Below are 17,879 nucleotides of genomic sequence, written 5' to 3'. Positions count from 1 at the left end.
AGAAAGGGCTAATTACTTGAAAGAAAAATTTCCCCAAAGAGCTTTATCCAGAAGTGTCATTTCCCACTCAATACCTTGGGGACAAACCTGTACATCACAGTGGCACAGCCGTGTTACCACAAGTCGGGTCGACCCCATTCTCCTGCCAAACTGAAATAACATTAAGGCAGGTGATAAGGAATCTTGCTCAGTGGCAGACGGTTGAGGTCCAGGGGCCCCCACAGCCCCATGGGGACACTTTAGAGCAGGGAGATGAGCTCATCAGAGAGGCAGAGACAGGCAGCAAAAGGGCAGGGGACTGGCATGGACAGTGCAGTCACTGGTCCCAGTCTGCAGGAAGTGGAGCGAGGCCCAAAGGAAGAGTTAGCGCCTTGCTCTGAGGCATGGATAGCAGAGAACACTTCGTTTTTCTCTGCTCCTCTGCAACCCCAAAGAAGGAAAAGCAAGGTTGGGAGGATATTTTTTTAAAACTCTAGAGTGGGATGCCTGGGTGGCTCAGTTAGTTAAGCGTCGGCCTTCAGCTCAGGTCATGATCCCAGGGTCCTGGGATTGAATCCTGCATTGGGCTCCTTGCTCAGCAGGGAGCCTGCTTCTCCCTCTGCCACTCCCCCTGCTTGTGCTCACTCTCTCTCTCTGACAAATAAATAAATAAAATCTTTTTTAAAAAACCTCTAGAGTATAATAATTTGTCTTATCAAACAGATATACCTAATATTCCCTAAGACTGCATAGAGTGTATGTGATATATATATTGAAAGGAGCACCTGGGTGGCTCAGTTGGTTAAGCCTCTGACTTCAGTTCAGGTTGTCATAATCTTGGGGTCCTGGGATGGAGCCCCTGGTAGGCTCTGAGCTCAGCAGGGAGTCTGCTTGTCCCTCTGCCCCAACCCCGACTCCTGCTTCCGCTTTCTCCCTCTCTGTCTCAAATAAATAAATAAATAAAATCTTTAAAAAATATAATGGAAAATATGAAACTATAACTCCTCTCAGAATGTACCCTCTGCTGAATGACAAGCAAGTCCCATGACAGTGAATCAGTAAATAATCTGGGCTTGGCTTCATTTGTATGCTAGCAAATTGGGGGCTAAGGTTGGGAAATGTTTCAAATTTTACATGAGCCACATTCTCAACGCTTTTGAACTCATGGGAGCTAAACAATTCTGGAAAGAATAGTTAACTGTCTAATTTTAATTCCCACAGGACTCTCAAATGCATTTAACAAACATGAGCTGAGAGCCTCTCCTGAACAAGGTACTTCAGAGATGTCTTCCCCGAGTTTACTGGTCAGAAGGAGGAATGCTGGCCACACAACTCATTTCTAAGTATGCATACTTGTTAAAACGCTCTGTATTGTCCTCCACCTGAGAAATGGATACACATATTTTGAAGAGACATCAGAATTTTCCTACCTGTTTGTTCTCTCTCAGCAATGAGTTGCATTTTCTTTGCCCTGATTAGTCAGCACTTAGAAATAGGAATTATTTTGCACAGAATCATGGAGTTAATGGGATATCAGAGATCAGGCAGCTAGATTTCTTCACTTGACATGTGAAATTAGACCTAGGGAATGTGCCCAAAGTGGAGGCTAAAGCAAGAAGGAGGCCACCTCTGGGCTGGGAGTTCTCTCCTCAGCAGGCGGGACCCATCCTTCACCAAGGCAGATGGCGGGCCACACACAGACGCTCACTCATGTCCATGTTTGTAGCCTGGCTCTCCAGTCACTCCGTGGGGATGGAAGGAGTCTAATTTAAATGCAACTATATACTAATCTTCTACTAATGAACCCCAAATGTTAAACCACAAAATTTCTCCTCCATGTTGACCCCTCCCGAGGGGGGTCCTGAAGCCTTAAATGCCATTTGTGATAAAGCATTTCTGAATACACTCCCTGCCAGACTGCTCACAGGATAGATCAGTTTATCTTTATTTTTATTACTGAAGGATAGTTGACATACAATGCTATATTAGTTTCAGGTGCACAACGTAGCGATTTGACAATTCTATACATTACTCAGTGCTCACATGGTAAGTGTAGTCACCATCTGCCACCATATTATGTTATTACATTATTGACTGTATTCCCTATGCTGTGCTCTTCATCTCCATGACTTATTTATTTTTTAAGTGGAAGTTTGTGCCTCTTAATCCCCTTACCCTATTTTGCCCATTCCCCCAACTCCCTAGGGATAAGTCAATTTTGGCAGAAGAAACCTAAGGAAACCCTGTCTACCTCATCCAGTGCAGGCAGAAGATCCTGAGGAGATGCCCGGGCTGATAGCACACACCACAGCTGATAACCCACAGTTAACTGGTCACTTCCGACCAAGTGGACCGGAGGACTTAGTTCACATTCAGCACCTCAGACAAGACAGACTTCGCAAAGAGAATAATCAAGGGATGTGTATGTGAACTGCAATCCATCCCTGCATTTCCAGGCCACAGATACCCAAGAAATTCAGTTTGGTCTTTCAATCTGCCTACCAATAATTGCACATCCATGGTGCCAAGTTAAATAGTCATTGAGCTTTCACTCAGCCTAATAAGTCCCAGGGCTTGCAAAGGAGCGACTTCCTGCCACATGGGCCTGCATCATCCCCGAGGCGGCATGGAGACCTCTGGGCTGGACCCTTCACCACTACCAGTGCCAACGATGAAGGCTACTCCATGGTCTCAGAGCCCAAAGACTTGTTCTGGGAATGCCAGCACGTCCTACAAGGGAGCGCTTTCATGGTGGGGAGAGTGGTGTAGACACTGATCTGGCTACACACTCCCGTCAGGGGTAAATGCCAGGACCAACCGCGCTGGCAGGATCATAAGTCATAATCACTGCCCCTCACTGACACTGATGTACACAACTCCACCTATGGAATGCTTTTCTCTTTCCTCTCCCCATCCCCAAGTTGTTCATGCAAACAACCAATCTTTCATCAACTCCAAGAGTAAGAAAATGTGCTCTGTAACCAACCAATGAGCCTTTGGGGGCTCAGCAGCATCCAAGGTATAGGAGACACAGCCCAATTTTGGGGAAGTTTGTGATTTATTTGGATTTAGAGGAATTCCCTTTAGTATTTTTTAAAGATTTATTTTAGAGAGAGGAGAGAGAGGACAAGCACGTGCATGCACACCAGCTGGGGGAGGGGCAGAGGGAGAGACTCTTCAAGCAGAGTCCCCACTGAGTATGGAGCCAGACACAGAGCTGGATCCCACAACCGTGAGATCACGACCTGAGCCGAAACCAAGAGTCAGACGCTTAGCCCACTGAGCCACCCCAGGTACTCCTCCCTTTAATATTTTTAACAGAGCTGGCTCACAATTTTAGATAAACTGTAAGAATCACTGAAGCCACAGGAAGTCATCCTTCTTACCCAGGCTTCTTTCTTCCTCTACAAAACAAGACAAAGCAAGCTCACTCAAGCAATGCCTTGAGTTACAAGTACAAACTATAAATCCATCAAGAGAAAGAAACCAGGCTAGTGATGAGTGAGAGAGACATACTCCATCTCCAATTCCTTTTATTGGAACAACTGATGGCTCCTTAGGATTTAAGAACTCACTGCACACACACCCACCTGCTCCTCCCCCAGAGCCTATAGGAGGGCTGGAGCAGATATTCTCCCCCAGCTGCCTGGGACTGTGCCCAAGGTCACAAGATCATCACCCATCCAAGTCAGAGTTGGCACCTTGTCCCATTTATTTTTACCACTTAGTGGTGATTCTTTTAAGAGATAGCATGATGTTATTTAAAAGACTGGCAAAAAAATCCAATTCTTAAATTTTAAAAAGAAAAAAGTTAACTATTATATCTCGGATGTGGAAAGATCTTTTTTTTATTTTTTTTAAAGATTTTATTTATTTATTTGACAGAGAGAGAGAGATAGTGAGAGCAGGAACACAAGCAGGGGGAGTGGGAGAGGGAGAAGCAGGCTCCCCGTGGAGCAGGGAGCCCGATGCGGGGCTCGATCCCAGGACCCTGGGATCATGACCTGAGCCGAAAGCAGACGCTTAACGACTGAGCCACCCAGGCGCCCCGAAAGATCTTTTTTTAAAAGATTTATTTATTTATTTTAGAGAGAGAGTGTGTGTGCGCACATGCACAAGCCGGGGGGGGGGTAAAGGAGAGGGAGAGAGAGAATCTTGAGCAGACTCCGTACTGAGTGCAGGGCCTGATGCGGGGCTCAATCTCAGATCATGACCTGAGCCAAAATCAAAAGTTGGATGCTTAACCAACTGAGCCACCCAGGTGCCCCTGGAAAGATGTTTTTTAAAGGCATGAAATATTACACTGCAAATGTGTTGCCCATACCGCAATAATGTACATTTTTCCCCAAACTTCAAATCATCACTAGAGGAACTGTGGGGAAATGGATTGTCACCATGGCCTTTGGACTCCCAAGATAAAGGGGTATAATTCAGCTTGCGGGTGGGGGTGGGTTGCAGAACAAGGGGCACTTCATGTCCCAGGACATGGTGCATTGTGTGGTCTCTTGCATGACAAGGACATGCCAGGCCAACCCTGAGCTTACTTTAAGAAGCAGGAGAAGCCCATGTCATGGATAATTCCTAAAATGGAAGCACAGAGATGACTGGGGTAAATCACGGGTGTGTCAGACCCAAGGGCAGCAGAGCAAGGTCTTCCCAGAAGCAGCAAGGCTCCACTTGGGATAGCACCTGGGGTATCTGCTTCAGCTCCACACATCTGCCTTCTTTAGGGTGAACTCCTAAGCCCTTGTCTCAGTAACTGAGAAACTTAATCTAATCTCACCAACGGGTGGGTGGGTGGTTTAGTCACACCAATCCTTAATGCCATGTGAAACTCCACAGTAATCTAATAAAACAACTAATGAAACAACAAACAGAAAAGGAAATTAATTTCAAAGTTCTCATTTTATATTTCATAAAAGTCAATACAACACCTTACGCATGCATATTCATTCAGATATCAAATTTCCATTATATTTATAAGGAAAACTACCTAAGAGTAAACTAAGTTCAAATAGAAAATAATTCCCTGGAAGGAGACTCAAAATCCTTCAAACCTAGAAAATGAGTTTACTTTAGACTTATCTGCTTAAACCAAGAGAGATGCCTTTAGAATCTGCATCAGCAGCAATGTGCATTTGACTTCTCAGAATGTGAGTTGGTGGGGAGCACAAATCTGTAATAGCAAGGGCTGGGGTTTCATGGAAGAGAATGATTTTACTAGATAAGGCCATGGAGACATATGAAGCTAGCTCTCTCCTTTTCCCACAAGAAGCTTAGAGCATGACCACACCATGCATTGTCCAGGGTGGTGAGCTGTGGCTGATGCAGGTGGAAATGTAGAGTCTTCACCCAGTTCCTGGTCAAGAGATATAATGCACAAGCTAGACAGCTAAACACACAGCCACAGCACAGGCCAGTAGTAAGGCGGTGTCCAGCCCATCTCTCATTTCAGAATTTAAAAACATTATCTCAACCCACTTCTCCAGTCTGTTACTATGAATGATAAAGAATCTATCCCCAAAGTGCAGTGAAAGTGACTCCTACATTACCTGCTGTCTCATCTGTGTGAAGACCATCTTATTCTTGGGTTGACATATAGACTATTTGGGATACAGCAGTATAACCAAGGGCAAATAAAACTCTACCTCCAACTTTCAAGGGTAAAATATTTTCAAATTAGATTACTAATAGGAACTAGCATGTTTTATTTCCACTTAAATGCCTGTGGATCTCAGGGCTCTCTCTGAATTGGATGCGCTGTGGTCATCCTCAGGGATGGACATCCTCTACGAGGATGAGGTGCCACCTGTTATTTTATCTAGTGGCACATACCCCCTGTAGCCATTTAGAGTGCTCCAAGAGAAGAGTGTGGTTCAGCACAAAGCTGAAAAATTATTCCCATTTGCCCCTTTGAAATCAATAATTTGGTTTTACATGCATTTTTCATGGAACAAGAAGTATCAAGAAATACCCAGCCATAGCATTTAGAGAGTTCTCTAGTAGAAAATCTATTCCCTTCTAAGGTATTATGTGTCCCTTTTGTGTGTGGGCGCCATGAGGGACGTGGGGAAGAGGGAGGAGTAACTGGTGCTCAGTACCACTCTAGACACTGCAGTGGATCATCGACGCCATCCACCCATCCCAACTGAGCAAGATGACCCTCCACTAAGGAGCTCAGTTCCTGCAAGGAGAAACCTCATAGGGAACTTAGTGATGAACAACCTGCATACACTTAGAGTCAGGTTAAGCACATTTAAGCAAAAAGCACAGTTGCCTCTTTTCTCCTGTCTTCATTTTCTACGGGAAAAGAAATGTACTGTGAATAAACATTTCCTTCATTCCATCAGAGAAACCCCGAGGCCAATAACCCTGGTAAGGCAGGGAAATAAACCTTCTGGGAGGTGCCACACAGAGTCCTGGGGTTTAAGTCAATAGGAATCAAACCCAAGAGGAAATTTGACAGGAAGGTGGTGGCATTTCCCCTGGCTGTCCTGGGTGGAAGTCATGTCCTCACCAGGACCAGCAGTTCCATGAGGCCAGCATCTCCCCCCCACAAGCCAACACTCTCCCTTCTGCAGTTTGAGAAGGCATGGAGTCTTTAGATTAGAACCAACAGCCACTCTCCAAAGACAAGGAGCCCTTCAAGTGAGAGCAATCTCAATGCCTCTTTGAGGGAGGCCAGAGTTCTCTGGAAGCCACAACTTCTGGCAGTTCAAGCAATTTGCCCATCCTTCCTTCAGTTTCCACCCCTTGGGTGACAGCCACACAGAGGAGCGGTGCGCACAAGCACACACTCACGTGCATGCACACCCCTCCCCCCGCCCCCACCAACTTGGTCATCGCAGATCCTGTCCCAAGGTGGCTTAGGTAAAGTGCACAGCCAACTCGCGTTTAGCACGCCCCCTGCTGGCCCTGCAAGAGCTGACTCAGCCTTTAGTCTCTGGGCCTAAGACACAAGTAAATGACCTTAAGATCCAAAGGGAACGAAAAGAAAATCAAGACAATTTGACTTCTTAGAAACGGAAGACATGATACTCTAAGCATACAAATGGGATGAAGAGTCTTTAAAGTTCTTGTTTTTGAAATGTTTTAAGAAATAAATGACGAATACCTAAAGATTTAATGGAAACATTTCTATTTTTACAAGTACTGCAGTCAGTTAAATTAAAAAAAAAAAAATTATGGTGAATATTTTAACAGGTCTGCAGGTTAAAAAAAATGGATATGTGGCCGGAGTGGTTTCACAGTCTCAATTTCTGAAGAGTTCATAGCCCGGAGCCTGAAAAAACAATTTTCATACTATTTCACCATAGTACTGGGAATACTTCAATTACAGAAAAATCTCAGCCATGACTTAAGAGCTCAAGTTCTAAAGCAACTACATGCAGTGGGACCAATGTCACCAAGAAGTCGGAGAAAATTCTGCTACCAGGCTTCCTGTCTCATCCAGTCGCCACTGTGAATATATTTGGCAACTGCAAAAGGTGTGGGGCTGTGTACACACTGCTTGCTTCAGTGGGAGGTGCATCTCCCCTTCTCTACAAGGTGAGAACAGACCGTTCAGCTTCTTGACAACTCCAGTGCTGGCCTCCACCAGGGCTGAGGGCCCCAGCAGTTACTTCTTATGGAGACACCTGCCATACCAGATCCAGGCTGAGACCCACACCTGGCAAGATTCCATGAAGCAATGGGTTCCACCCATTGCCACCCTGAACGTCACCCTAAAGTAAACCACTGCTTTCCCTTTTTCTTTGTTCCACTCCAGGGTTTCAAAGCTTCACGTTCCTGACCAGACTCAAACTTTAACATGGCATATGGTATTAACTTCTTTACAGACCCAGTACGATCACACTAATAATTTAAGCATGCTTATTTTAAGCAATTAGGGGTGGTCATTAATTATTAAATACAAAAATGTCAATACTTTTGTCCCTTATTGAATATCCTTTCGATATGACAGGCTTAAGTAGATATTCAGACTGTCTTGGGAACTTGCTTACTTTTGTTCCCATACTAATCAGTACTAATGGAACACTCACACACACAATAATGATGGCTTGCTGCTTGCATTTAGGGCGGAAATTCCTACAGAACTTGATGTGCTGTGCAGGTAGGTCTCCAGCCTCTGCACTCTCTCCACTCTCCCTGGGTGTTGAATTGGCCTAGAGGATGGTGGGACACACCAGCTACTATGGTAAGAAAATGAAAGGCAGGGAGGGCCCTACAGAAGCTGCCACTCTTTTCCCTAGGGCAGGCTGCTCCCAGACCCATCCTGGGGCGGGGGGGAGTGCTGATTTTCCTGAAGCAATCAAGGCCTGTAAAAATTTAGGCCACACTGTCCACCTTTTCCTGGACACATCATGTGCCACATCAAATATAATATCTTCTAAAAAAAATTTTATCTCACAACTCACGTTCATTTATAAAGATAAAGCAAGGCAACAAGCATGTAAGTGTCACGCATGACACTTTCCCCTGGATCCTTGTGGTGTGGATGAAGCGATTCCCAGATCCGCTGGGATCTAACAAGTTTCCTTTCAGCTACTCTCAAATCTACTGGTTCTCAAACCAATGAATAAAAATAAAAACCGTTTTCACTTGTGTAATGCTGTTGAGTTTAGAAAGCAAAGGCAAATCCATTTTATCACAAAGATTCTCAAAGGGCTGCAAGAGCTGCACCGGGAGGAGGGTACACTTGAGCGGTTGTGTCCAATGAAGGAAAGTTTTTGTTAATGATGACATCACTGACATCTCTCAAATTTAAAGGAGCACTTAAAGCACAGCAGATGCAATTTTTTCCCCTCCAGTGAGAAGATACTAGGGAAGGCCTCCGGGTTCACAGCCAAATTGCATTAACGGTTCCCCTGCTGACCAGCCAGACCCAGCGGAGCAAGCGAGCGAGCCGTGCGCCCGGCCACAGTGGCCCACGCAGCCACAGCCTGGGCACCCCGCTAGCGGCCTCACGCGCTGCTCCTGGGCCCCGCGGTACCCAGGAGTCTGCCGGCGCCGCGGAACCCCCGGCGCGCCCACACGGACTGGGGGGCCGGTCCTCCCACGCCTGTCATCACGTTCCAGTGCAGACAGCTAAGGGGCCCGGAGGAGACGCCGGCCCGGACCCAGCCGGAGCGCCGCGCCCTGCCTGAGAGACGCGCGCCGGGCCGGAGCCGGCGCCCGCGGGGTCCAGAGCGGAGCCCGCAATGCAGCGCGCCGCGAGCACTGCGCGGGGCCCGCGACCCCCGCGCCGCCCCCCCCGTGCCTTCGCGCCTTGGCCCCAGGGTCGCCCGGCCTCTGCGCCCACCTGCCTCTCCGCGAAGCGCCGAGGGACCCGGCGCCCGCGCTCCAACAGTGCACCTGCCTGGTCCGCGGCCCCGGCCCCGCGGCCGCCAGCAGCACCGCGGCCAGCGCCGTCTCACCTGCCGCGCCGCTCCGCTCCGCCAGCCTGCAGCGCCGCAGTCGCCGCTACCCGACTTCCATTTTCTCTCGCTTTAAAGGAAAATCAGATCAGCTGTTTTGCTCGCGCTCCGGCTCCGCGGCCCCCTCCCCAGCTGCCGCTCACGGTCCCGGGGGCCTCTCCTCCCCCGCCTCCTCCCGCGCTCTGCTCCGCCCCTCGCGCCCCTCCGCTCCGCCCGCGGCCGCGCGCAGCGCCCGCCTCCCGGCTCCGCCCGCAGCCGCCCGGCGCGCGCCCTGCCCTGACGTCACCGGCCGCAGCCGCGCCCCGCCCCCGCCTCTCGTGAACGAGCGCGCGCCGCGCCCCGCCCCCCGCCCCCGCCCCGCCGGAGCCGGCCTCGGAGAGCGCGTGCCCGCGGCTATGACCCGCACGGCGGGTCGGGCCTCTGGGAAGAGTGCACTCTTCCCCGCGCAGGAGTTCTCCCTCTTCGTGGTGCCCCTTGGCACTGCCTTGGGGACTGCAGGAGAAGCTGCTTAAATAGCCTGCCTCTGCTTTCTCCACCCTCGCCCTGTGTGCGTCCACCTTTCTCATTTCTTCCCCCTGCTCACTCTTCCCAAACTTTTCTCTCACCCACGCAGGCTGGGCTCCATTTCCAAACCCTGCTTGGCCAATGCGTCACTTTAATGCGAAGTTGCTCCTTCTGCTTCCTAAACCGGTGTTCTGACCTTTCCCCATTTCTTGCCTTCCTCTTAATACTTCATGCCACCACTTCCAATGGTTTCTGTCGCTGATACCAAGGCCTGTCCACTGCTTCCTGTTCACTCTCCCATCACCTTCTGGGTGTAACCACGCCCTTCCTTCCAAATAATGCGTTATGTTACAGGTTAGTTAATACCATCCTCATGCCTTTTTTGACAACTGTTGTTTTACTTAGTTTAGGACTTTTTGCTTAGTTTTGAACATATATGTTTAGTAATTGTTTAGTAATTTATTTGACTTTTTGAATTGATATACAGTAAAATTAACTTTTTGGGGAGGGAGGGGCTTAAAAACTTGTTTGGATTCTTGTAGCCAACAACACAATTAGGATACATCACCCGAAGAATTCTGTCTTGTCCTTTTATAGCCACACCCTCCCCAAACTCGAATACACAACCATTGACATAGTTTTGCCTACATCGCTGTAGTTTTGCCTTTTTGAGAATGTTATGTACATGGAATTATGCCATGTGCAACATTTTGAGTCTGACTTTATTCATTCACCAGTATGCTTTTGAGATTCACCCATGTTGTTGTGTGTATCAATAGTTCTTTTTATTGTTGGATGCTATCCCATTCTTTGTACCAAATTTTGTTTATTCAACCATTGAAGGATATTTGGGCGATTTCCAGTTTTTGGCGATTGTGAATAGATCGTCTTCAAACAGTTGCACGCAGAGTTTTGTATGCACAAAAGTTTTCAAATTAGTTGGGTAAATACCTTGGAGTGTCAATGGAAAACTTATTTAACATAATAGGATCCTACAGTTTTCCGGAGTGTGTACACCATTTTCGTAACAACTAGCAATGTATGAGTCTCACCTTCCTGCAGCCTTTATGATATGATATCATATGATATTGGATATATATGTGTTTGTATAATTTACACAGCAAATATATATGTATATATATATATGCATATGTGGCATTTTCATAGTTGTGGAGACATATGTCATTGTCATTTTAATTTTTAATTCCTTAGTAAAAATGACGTTGAGCATACTTTCATATGCTTACCTGCTAGCTGTATATCTTCTTTGATGAGGAATCTGTTCACATCCTTTGCTGTTTTTAATTTGGGTTTTTTAATTTTCCTATTATTGAGTTTTAAGAGTTCTTTGTATATTTTGGATAAGAGTACTTTATAAGATATGTGTTTTGCAAATATTTTCTGCCAGTGTGAGGCTTGTTTTTCATTCTCTTAACAGTGTCTTTTGCAGAGTAGAAGTTTTTAATTATAGTAAAAGTCTAACTTAGCATTTTTTCTTTCAAGAATCATACTTCTGGTATTATATCAAAAAAAAATCACCAAATCCAAGGTCATATAGATTTAAGGATGTTTTCTTCTTCAAGTTTTATAGTTTTACATTTTACATTTAGGTGTATGATCCATTTTTACTTAATTTTTGTGAGGGTATAAGGTCTATATCAAGATTTGTTTTTGGGGGGTTCCTGGGTGTCTCAGTTGTTAAGCATCTGCCTTCGGCTCAGGTCATGGCCCCAGGGTCCTGGGATCGAGTCCCACATCGGGCTCCCTGCTCAGCGGGAAGCCTACTTCTTCCTCTCCCACTCCCCCTGCTTGTGTTCCCTCTCTTGCTGTGTCTCTCTCTGCAAATAAATAAAATCTTTAAAAAAATATAAGATTCTTTTTTTGTTTTGCATGTGGATGTTCAGTTGCTTCGGCATCGTTTCTTGAGAAAACTATTCTTTCCCCACTGAGTTACCTTTGCTCCTTTGTCAGAGATTAGCTGACTATATTTATTTGCATTGATCCATATGTTTATTCTTTGACCAATAATATCAGACTGTCTTGATCACTACAGTTTTATAGTAAGTCTTGAAGTTGGGTCGTGTCATTCTTCTGTATTATATTGGCTATTCTAGCTCTTTTTTCTTTTTCATATAAACCTTAGAATCAATTTGTAGATATCTGCAAAATAGCTTGTTTGGATTTTAATTGGGATTCCATTGATCTGTGGATCAAGTTTGGAAGAATTTATGTCTTAACAAGATTGAGTTCTCCAGTCCATGGATATAAAATATCTATCCATTTATTTAGATCTTCTTTAAATTTTTCAGCAATGTTTGATGGCTTTCTGTATAAGAGTTCTATACATGTTTTGAGTTATATGTAAGTATTTTTTGGAGTTATTGTAAATGAAATTGTTTCTTAATTTCTAATTTCAATTGTTTATTGCTGGAATATAGGAAAGCAGTTGACTCTTCTATATTAACCTTGTGTCTTGTAACCATGCTATTCTTGCCCCAGTAGTATTTTTGAGGATTCTTTGGGATTTTCTACATCGAATATTGTAATCTACTAATAGAGACAGTTTTATTTCTTCTTTTTCAATCTATAGATTTGATTGTCTTTTCTTGTCCTCTTGAACTAGCCAGGACTTCCAGTATAATGTGGAATAGCAGTGATAAAAGAGAATATCCTTGCTCTAGGCCTGATTTTAGGGGGGAGCATACAGTTTCTCATCATTAAGTATGATGTTAACTCTAGATTTTTTTTTGTGCATATTCTTTATCAAATCAAGGAAGTTTCTATTTCTAGTTTAAAGCTTTTTTTTTTAATGAATGGGTGTTGAATTTTGTCAGATGGTTTTTCTGCATCTATTGATATGATCACATGATATTTCTTATTTAGCTTATTGATGTGATGGGTTACTCGTTTGATGTTTGAATGTTGAGTCAGTCTTGCATACCTGGGATAAATCCCACTTGTTTGGGGTATATAATTGTTTTTATACAGTGCTGGATTCATTTATTTGAGAGCAATAGTGAGAAAGAGCATGAGCAGGGAGAGGGGCAGAGGGAGAGGGAGAAGCAGACTCCCCACTGAGCAGGGATTCCCTGTACTGGACTCGATCTCAGGACCCCAGGATCATGACCCGAGCTGAAAGCAGATGCTTAACCAATTGAGCCACCCAGGTGCCCTGCAGTGCTGGATTCAGTTTGCTGTTTTGTTTGAAGATTTTTATGTCTATGTTCATGATAGATATTGGTTTGTAGTTTTCCTTTCTTTTAAAATCTATATCTCATTTTAAAATTAGGGTAATGCTGGACTCATAGAATGAGTTAGGAAGTGCTCCCTCTGCTTCTAGCCTCTGGAAGAGATTGTAAAGAATTAGTATAGTTTCTTTCTTAAAAGTTTGGTAAAATTCACTAGTGAAACCATCTGGGTCCGGTGATTATTTTGGAAGGCTATTGATTATTGATTCAATTTCTTTATAAATACAGACTCATTTAGTTATCTACTTGTTTTTGCATGCATTTTGGTAGTTGTGTCTTTAAAGGAATTGGTTCATTTCTTTAAAATATTCACTTTTGTGGGTATAAAGTTGTTCATTGTCATTCTTTATTATTTTTTTCATGTTCATGAATTCAGGAGGGAAGAAATCTCTTTCATTTCTGATACTGTTACACTGTGCCCAATATCTTTTTTTCTTGGTAAGCCTGGCACAGTTTTACAAATTTTTATGGTCTGTGCAAAGAACCAGCTTTGGTTTTTTTAAATTTTCTCTATTGTTTTTCTGTTTTTCATTTCTTTAAACCATCTCCCCCCCCCGCCCCCATAACCATCATTTCTTCTCTATGGTTGAGAGTCAGCTTCTAGGTTTGCCTCTCTCCATCCTCTTTTCCCAAGTTTTTATTTAAATTCCAACTAGTTTACATACAATGTAATAATAGTTTCTGGTGCAGAATTTAGTGATTCTTCACATATAACACCGGTGCTCATGCCAACAAGTGCCCATCTTACTACCCATCACCTATTTAACCCATTCCCCACCCACTTCCCCTCCAGTAACCATCAGTTTGTTCTCTATAGTTAAGAGTTTGTTTCTTGGTTTTCCTCTCTTCTTTTCCCCTGTATATTCATTTGTTTTGTTTCTTAAATTTCACATATGAGTGAAATCATATGGTATTGGTCTTTCTCTGACTGACACTTCGCTTAGCATAATACTCTCTAACTCCATCTATGTTGTTGCAAATGGTGAGATTTCATTCTTTTTGATGGCTTAGTAATATTCCTCACATCATACACAAAAATGAATTCAAAGTGGATTAAAGACCAAAATGTAAGACAGGAAACTATTAAAATCCTAGAGGAGAACACAGGCAGTACCTCTTTCACATTAGCCACAACAACTTCTTATTAGATATTTGTCCTGAGGCAAGGGAAACAAAAGCAAAAATAATAAGCATCTGTACAGTGAAGAAAACAATGAACAAAACTAAAAAGCAGCTTACAGAATGGCATATCAGATAAAGGGTTAGTATCCAAAATCTATAAAGAACTTATAAAACTCAACACCCAAAAAATAAATATTCCAGTTAAAAAATGGGCAGAAGACATGAATAGGTACTTTTCCAAAGAAGACATAAAGATGGCCAAAAGATATGTGAGAAGATGCTGAACATCACTCATCATCAGGTAAATACAAATCAAAACTACAATGAGATATCACCTCATACCTGTCAGAATGGCTGAAATTAACAACACAGGTTTGAGGAGGAAGAGGGGAAAGGGGAACCCCTTGCACTGTTGGTAGGAATGCAAACTGGTGCAGCCACTCTGAGAAATAGTATGGACATTCCTTAAAAAATTAAAAATAGAACTACTCTAGAACCAGCAACTGCAGTCCTAGGTATTACCCAAAGGATAAAAAATACTAATTCAAAGGAGTGCATACACCCTGACGTTTATAGCAGCATTATCAACCATAGCCAAATTGTGGAAAGAGCCCAAATGTCCATCGACTGATGAATGGATAAAGAAAATGGATAAAATATATATATATATATATATACACACACACAATGGAAGACTGTGTTTTTCTTCTCTTTTATGACGTCTTGTAAATTTTTATTGAAATCCATACATAATGTATTGGGTAATGAGAACTGAGGTAAATTGTCCTCCACAATGAGTTTTGATGTTCATAAGAGTAGGATTGAGGCTTTGTTTTATGGCTGTGGTTTGTAGGTACCAGAGGAATTGTCCTTGTTGTCTTCTCTCTTAACTTTGGGCCTCCCAAGGACTCCTCCCCAAGAGTCTGTGTTGTGCAGCTCTTTTATCTGTTATCCACTGTTAGTATCCTGGAACCCTGTCAGTATAGTGGTAAGGTATGGGTGCGGGGGAGTTTTTCATAATCTTCCAATTATATCAAGTCTTTTAGCATACATGTTTCCATGCCCTGTGACCTTGACAGGTGTTTCTTCTTCTATGGATTTCCCTTCCCCCATGTCTTAGGTAAGACAGGCAGGCTATAGGGGGTAGATTGAGAGGACTATCCTTTTTTATGGAAATGAGACAGGGCTCCAATAAAAGCTTTCCCCCTGGAGAGTAGGCCTGTTTTATGGAAAAGGCTCTGGTATATTTCACAAGGCTTAGCCTTCCTCTCCCTGCTAATGCCAAAGGGGAATCTTCCTTGGACCTTCATTGTGAAAAGCTGGCAAGGTTTCTAGAGGTAATGTCCATGAAAGTGTGGGAGTCCTCCTAAGCTTGGGCCCCCAGGAGTTTCTCACTTTCAAACTGGTCCATACTGTGCCTCTTGTAATTTGTCAAAATTACCATTTAGGTGTTCTATCAGTGTGCTTATCCAGGTGAGCAGATCTCAGTGTGACTTTCTAGATTCACCTTTCAGATTTCCAGGTGGTGGTTTGTCCTGCAACGCCAGTTTTCTGAGGGGTCCAGGAAAAGTCATTGCTTTTCATTTGTCCAGTTCTTATTGTAGAGACGACAATGATTTGCAAGCTCTCTACACACTGGAGCCCAAACCAGATGTCTCCCTATCATTATGGTTGTAACATGTATTTTCCTAATGGTTAACGATGGTGAGGCTCTTTTCATGGGCTTGTTTGCCATCCTTCTATTCTTTCTGGTGAATTTTCTGTTCAAGTCTTACATTCATTTTTATGGGATTATTTTATTTCTGTTAAGTTTTGAGGCTACTTTGCATATTCTGGATACAAGTCCTTTATCAAATATAGGATTTGCAAATATTTTCTTCCATTGTGTAGCTTATCTACTCATTCTATTAAGGTTTTTCTCATAAAAGAAATATTCTCAAATTTTTAAAAATTTTTATTGTTATGTTAATCACCATACATTACATCATTAGTTTTTTTATTTTGTTATTGTTATGTTAATCACCATACATTACATCCTTACTTTTTCATGTAGTGTTCCATGATTCATTGTTTGTGCATAACACCCAGTGCTCCACGCAGAACATGCCCTCTTTAATACCCATCACCAGGCTAACCTATCCCCCCACCCCCCTCCCGTCTAGAAGCCTCAGTTTGTTTTTCAGAGTCCATCGTCTCTCATGGTTCCTCTCCCCCTCTGACTTACTCCCCTTCATTCTTGCCCTCCTGCTCTCTTCTTCTTTTTTTTTCTTAACATGTATTGCATTATTTGTTTCAGAAGTACAGATCTGTAATTCAACAGTCTTGCACAATTCACAGCACTCACCATAGCACATACCATCTCCAATGTCTATCACCCAGCCACCCCCTCCCTCCCACCCCCCACCAGTCCAGCAACCCTCAGTTTGCTTCCTGAGGTTAAGAATTTCTCATATCAGTGAGGTCATAGGATACATGTCTTTCTCTGATTGACTTATTTCACTCAGCATAACACCCTCCAGGTCCATCCACATTGTTGCAAATGGAAAGATCTCATTCCTTTTTATGGCTGCATAATATTCCATTGTGTATATAAACCACATCTTCTTTATCCATTTATCTGTCGATGGACATCTTGGCTCTTTCCAGAGTTTGGCTATGTGGACATTGCTGCTATAAACTTTGGGGTGCACGTACCCCTTTGGATCCCTACATTTGTATCTTTGTGGTAAATACCCAGTAGTGCAATTGCTGGATAGTATGGGAGCTCTATTTTCAACTTTTTGAAGAACCTCCATACTGTTTTCCAGAGTGGCTGCACCAGCTTGCATTCCCACACTGTGCATTGATTTTATATCCTGCTACTTTACTGATTCCTGTATGAGTTCTAGCAGTTTTGGGGTGGAGTCTTTTGAGTTTTCCACATACAGTATCATATCATCTGCAAAGAGTGAGAGTTTGACTTCCTCTTTGCCGATTTGGATGCCTTTGATTTCTTTTTGTTCTCTGATTGCTGTGGCTAGGACTTCTAATACTATGTTGAATAGCAGTGGTGAGAGTGGACATCCCTGCCGCGTTCCTGACCTTAGGGGAAAAGCTCTCCACTTTTCCCCATTGAGAATGATATTCGCTGTAGGTTTTTCATAGATCGCTTTTATGATATTGAGGTATGTACCCTCTATCTCTATGCTCTGAAGAGTTTTGATCAAGAAAGGATGCTATACTTTGTCAAATGCTTTTTCTGCATCTACTGAGAGGATCATATGATTCTAGTTCTTTCTTTTGTTAATGTATTGTATCACGTTGATTGATTTGCGGATGTTGAACCAACCTTGCAGCCCAGGGATAAATCCCACTTGGTCATGGTGAATAATCCTTTGAATGTACTGTTGGATCCTATTGGCTAGTATTTTGGTGAGAATTTTTGCATCCATGTTCATCAAGGATATTGGGATGTAATTCTCCTTTTTGATAGGGTTTATCAATCTTGTTAATTCTTTCAAAGAACCAGCTCCTAGTTTCGTTGATCTGTTCTACTGTTCTTTTGGTTTCTAGTTCATTGATTTCTGCTCTGATCTTTATGATTTCTCTTCTCCTGCTGGGTTTAGGCTTA

At 43.5% G+C, this 17,879-nt stretch overlaps 1 protein-coding gene across 2 annotated transcripts in view; it reads right to left on the bottom strand.

The window, feature by feature from the left end:
• Nucleotides 1–9,581, bottom strand: part of OTUD7A (OTU deubiquitinase 7A) — a 386,803-nt gene extending 377,222 nt beyond the window's left edge. For both annotated transcript variants that reach the window (XM_027571864.2, XM_027571865.2), the window contains exon 1: nt 9,396–9,581. The gene's annotated coding sequence lies outside the window, so the exon portion shown is untranslated. The remainder of the gene's footprint in view (nt 1–9,395) is intronic.
• Between the last annotated feature and the right edge of the window lie 8,298 nt (nt 9,582–17,879).

The sequence above is a fragment of the Zalophus californianus genome, chromosome 6, assembly GCF_009762305.2.
Source record: "Zalophus californianus isolate mZalCal1 chromosome 6, mZalCal1.pri.v2, whole genome shotgun sequence".
NCBI lineage: Eukaryota > Metazoa > Chordata > Mammalia > Carnivora > Otariidae > Zalophus > Zalophus californianus.
The sequence above is the reverse complement of the archived record's forward strand: the minus strand, read 5'-3'. Positions and strand labels throughout refer to the sequence as shown.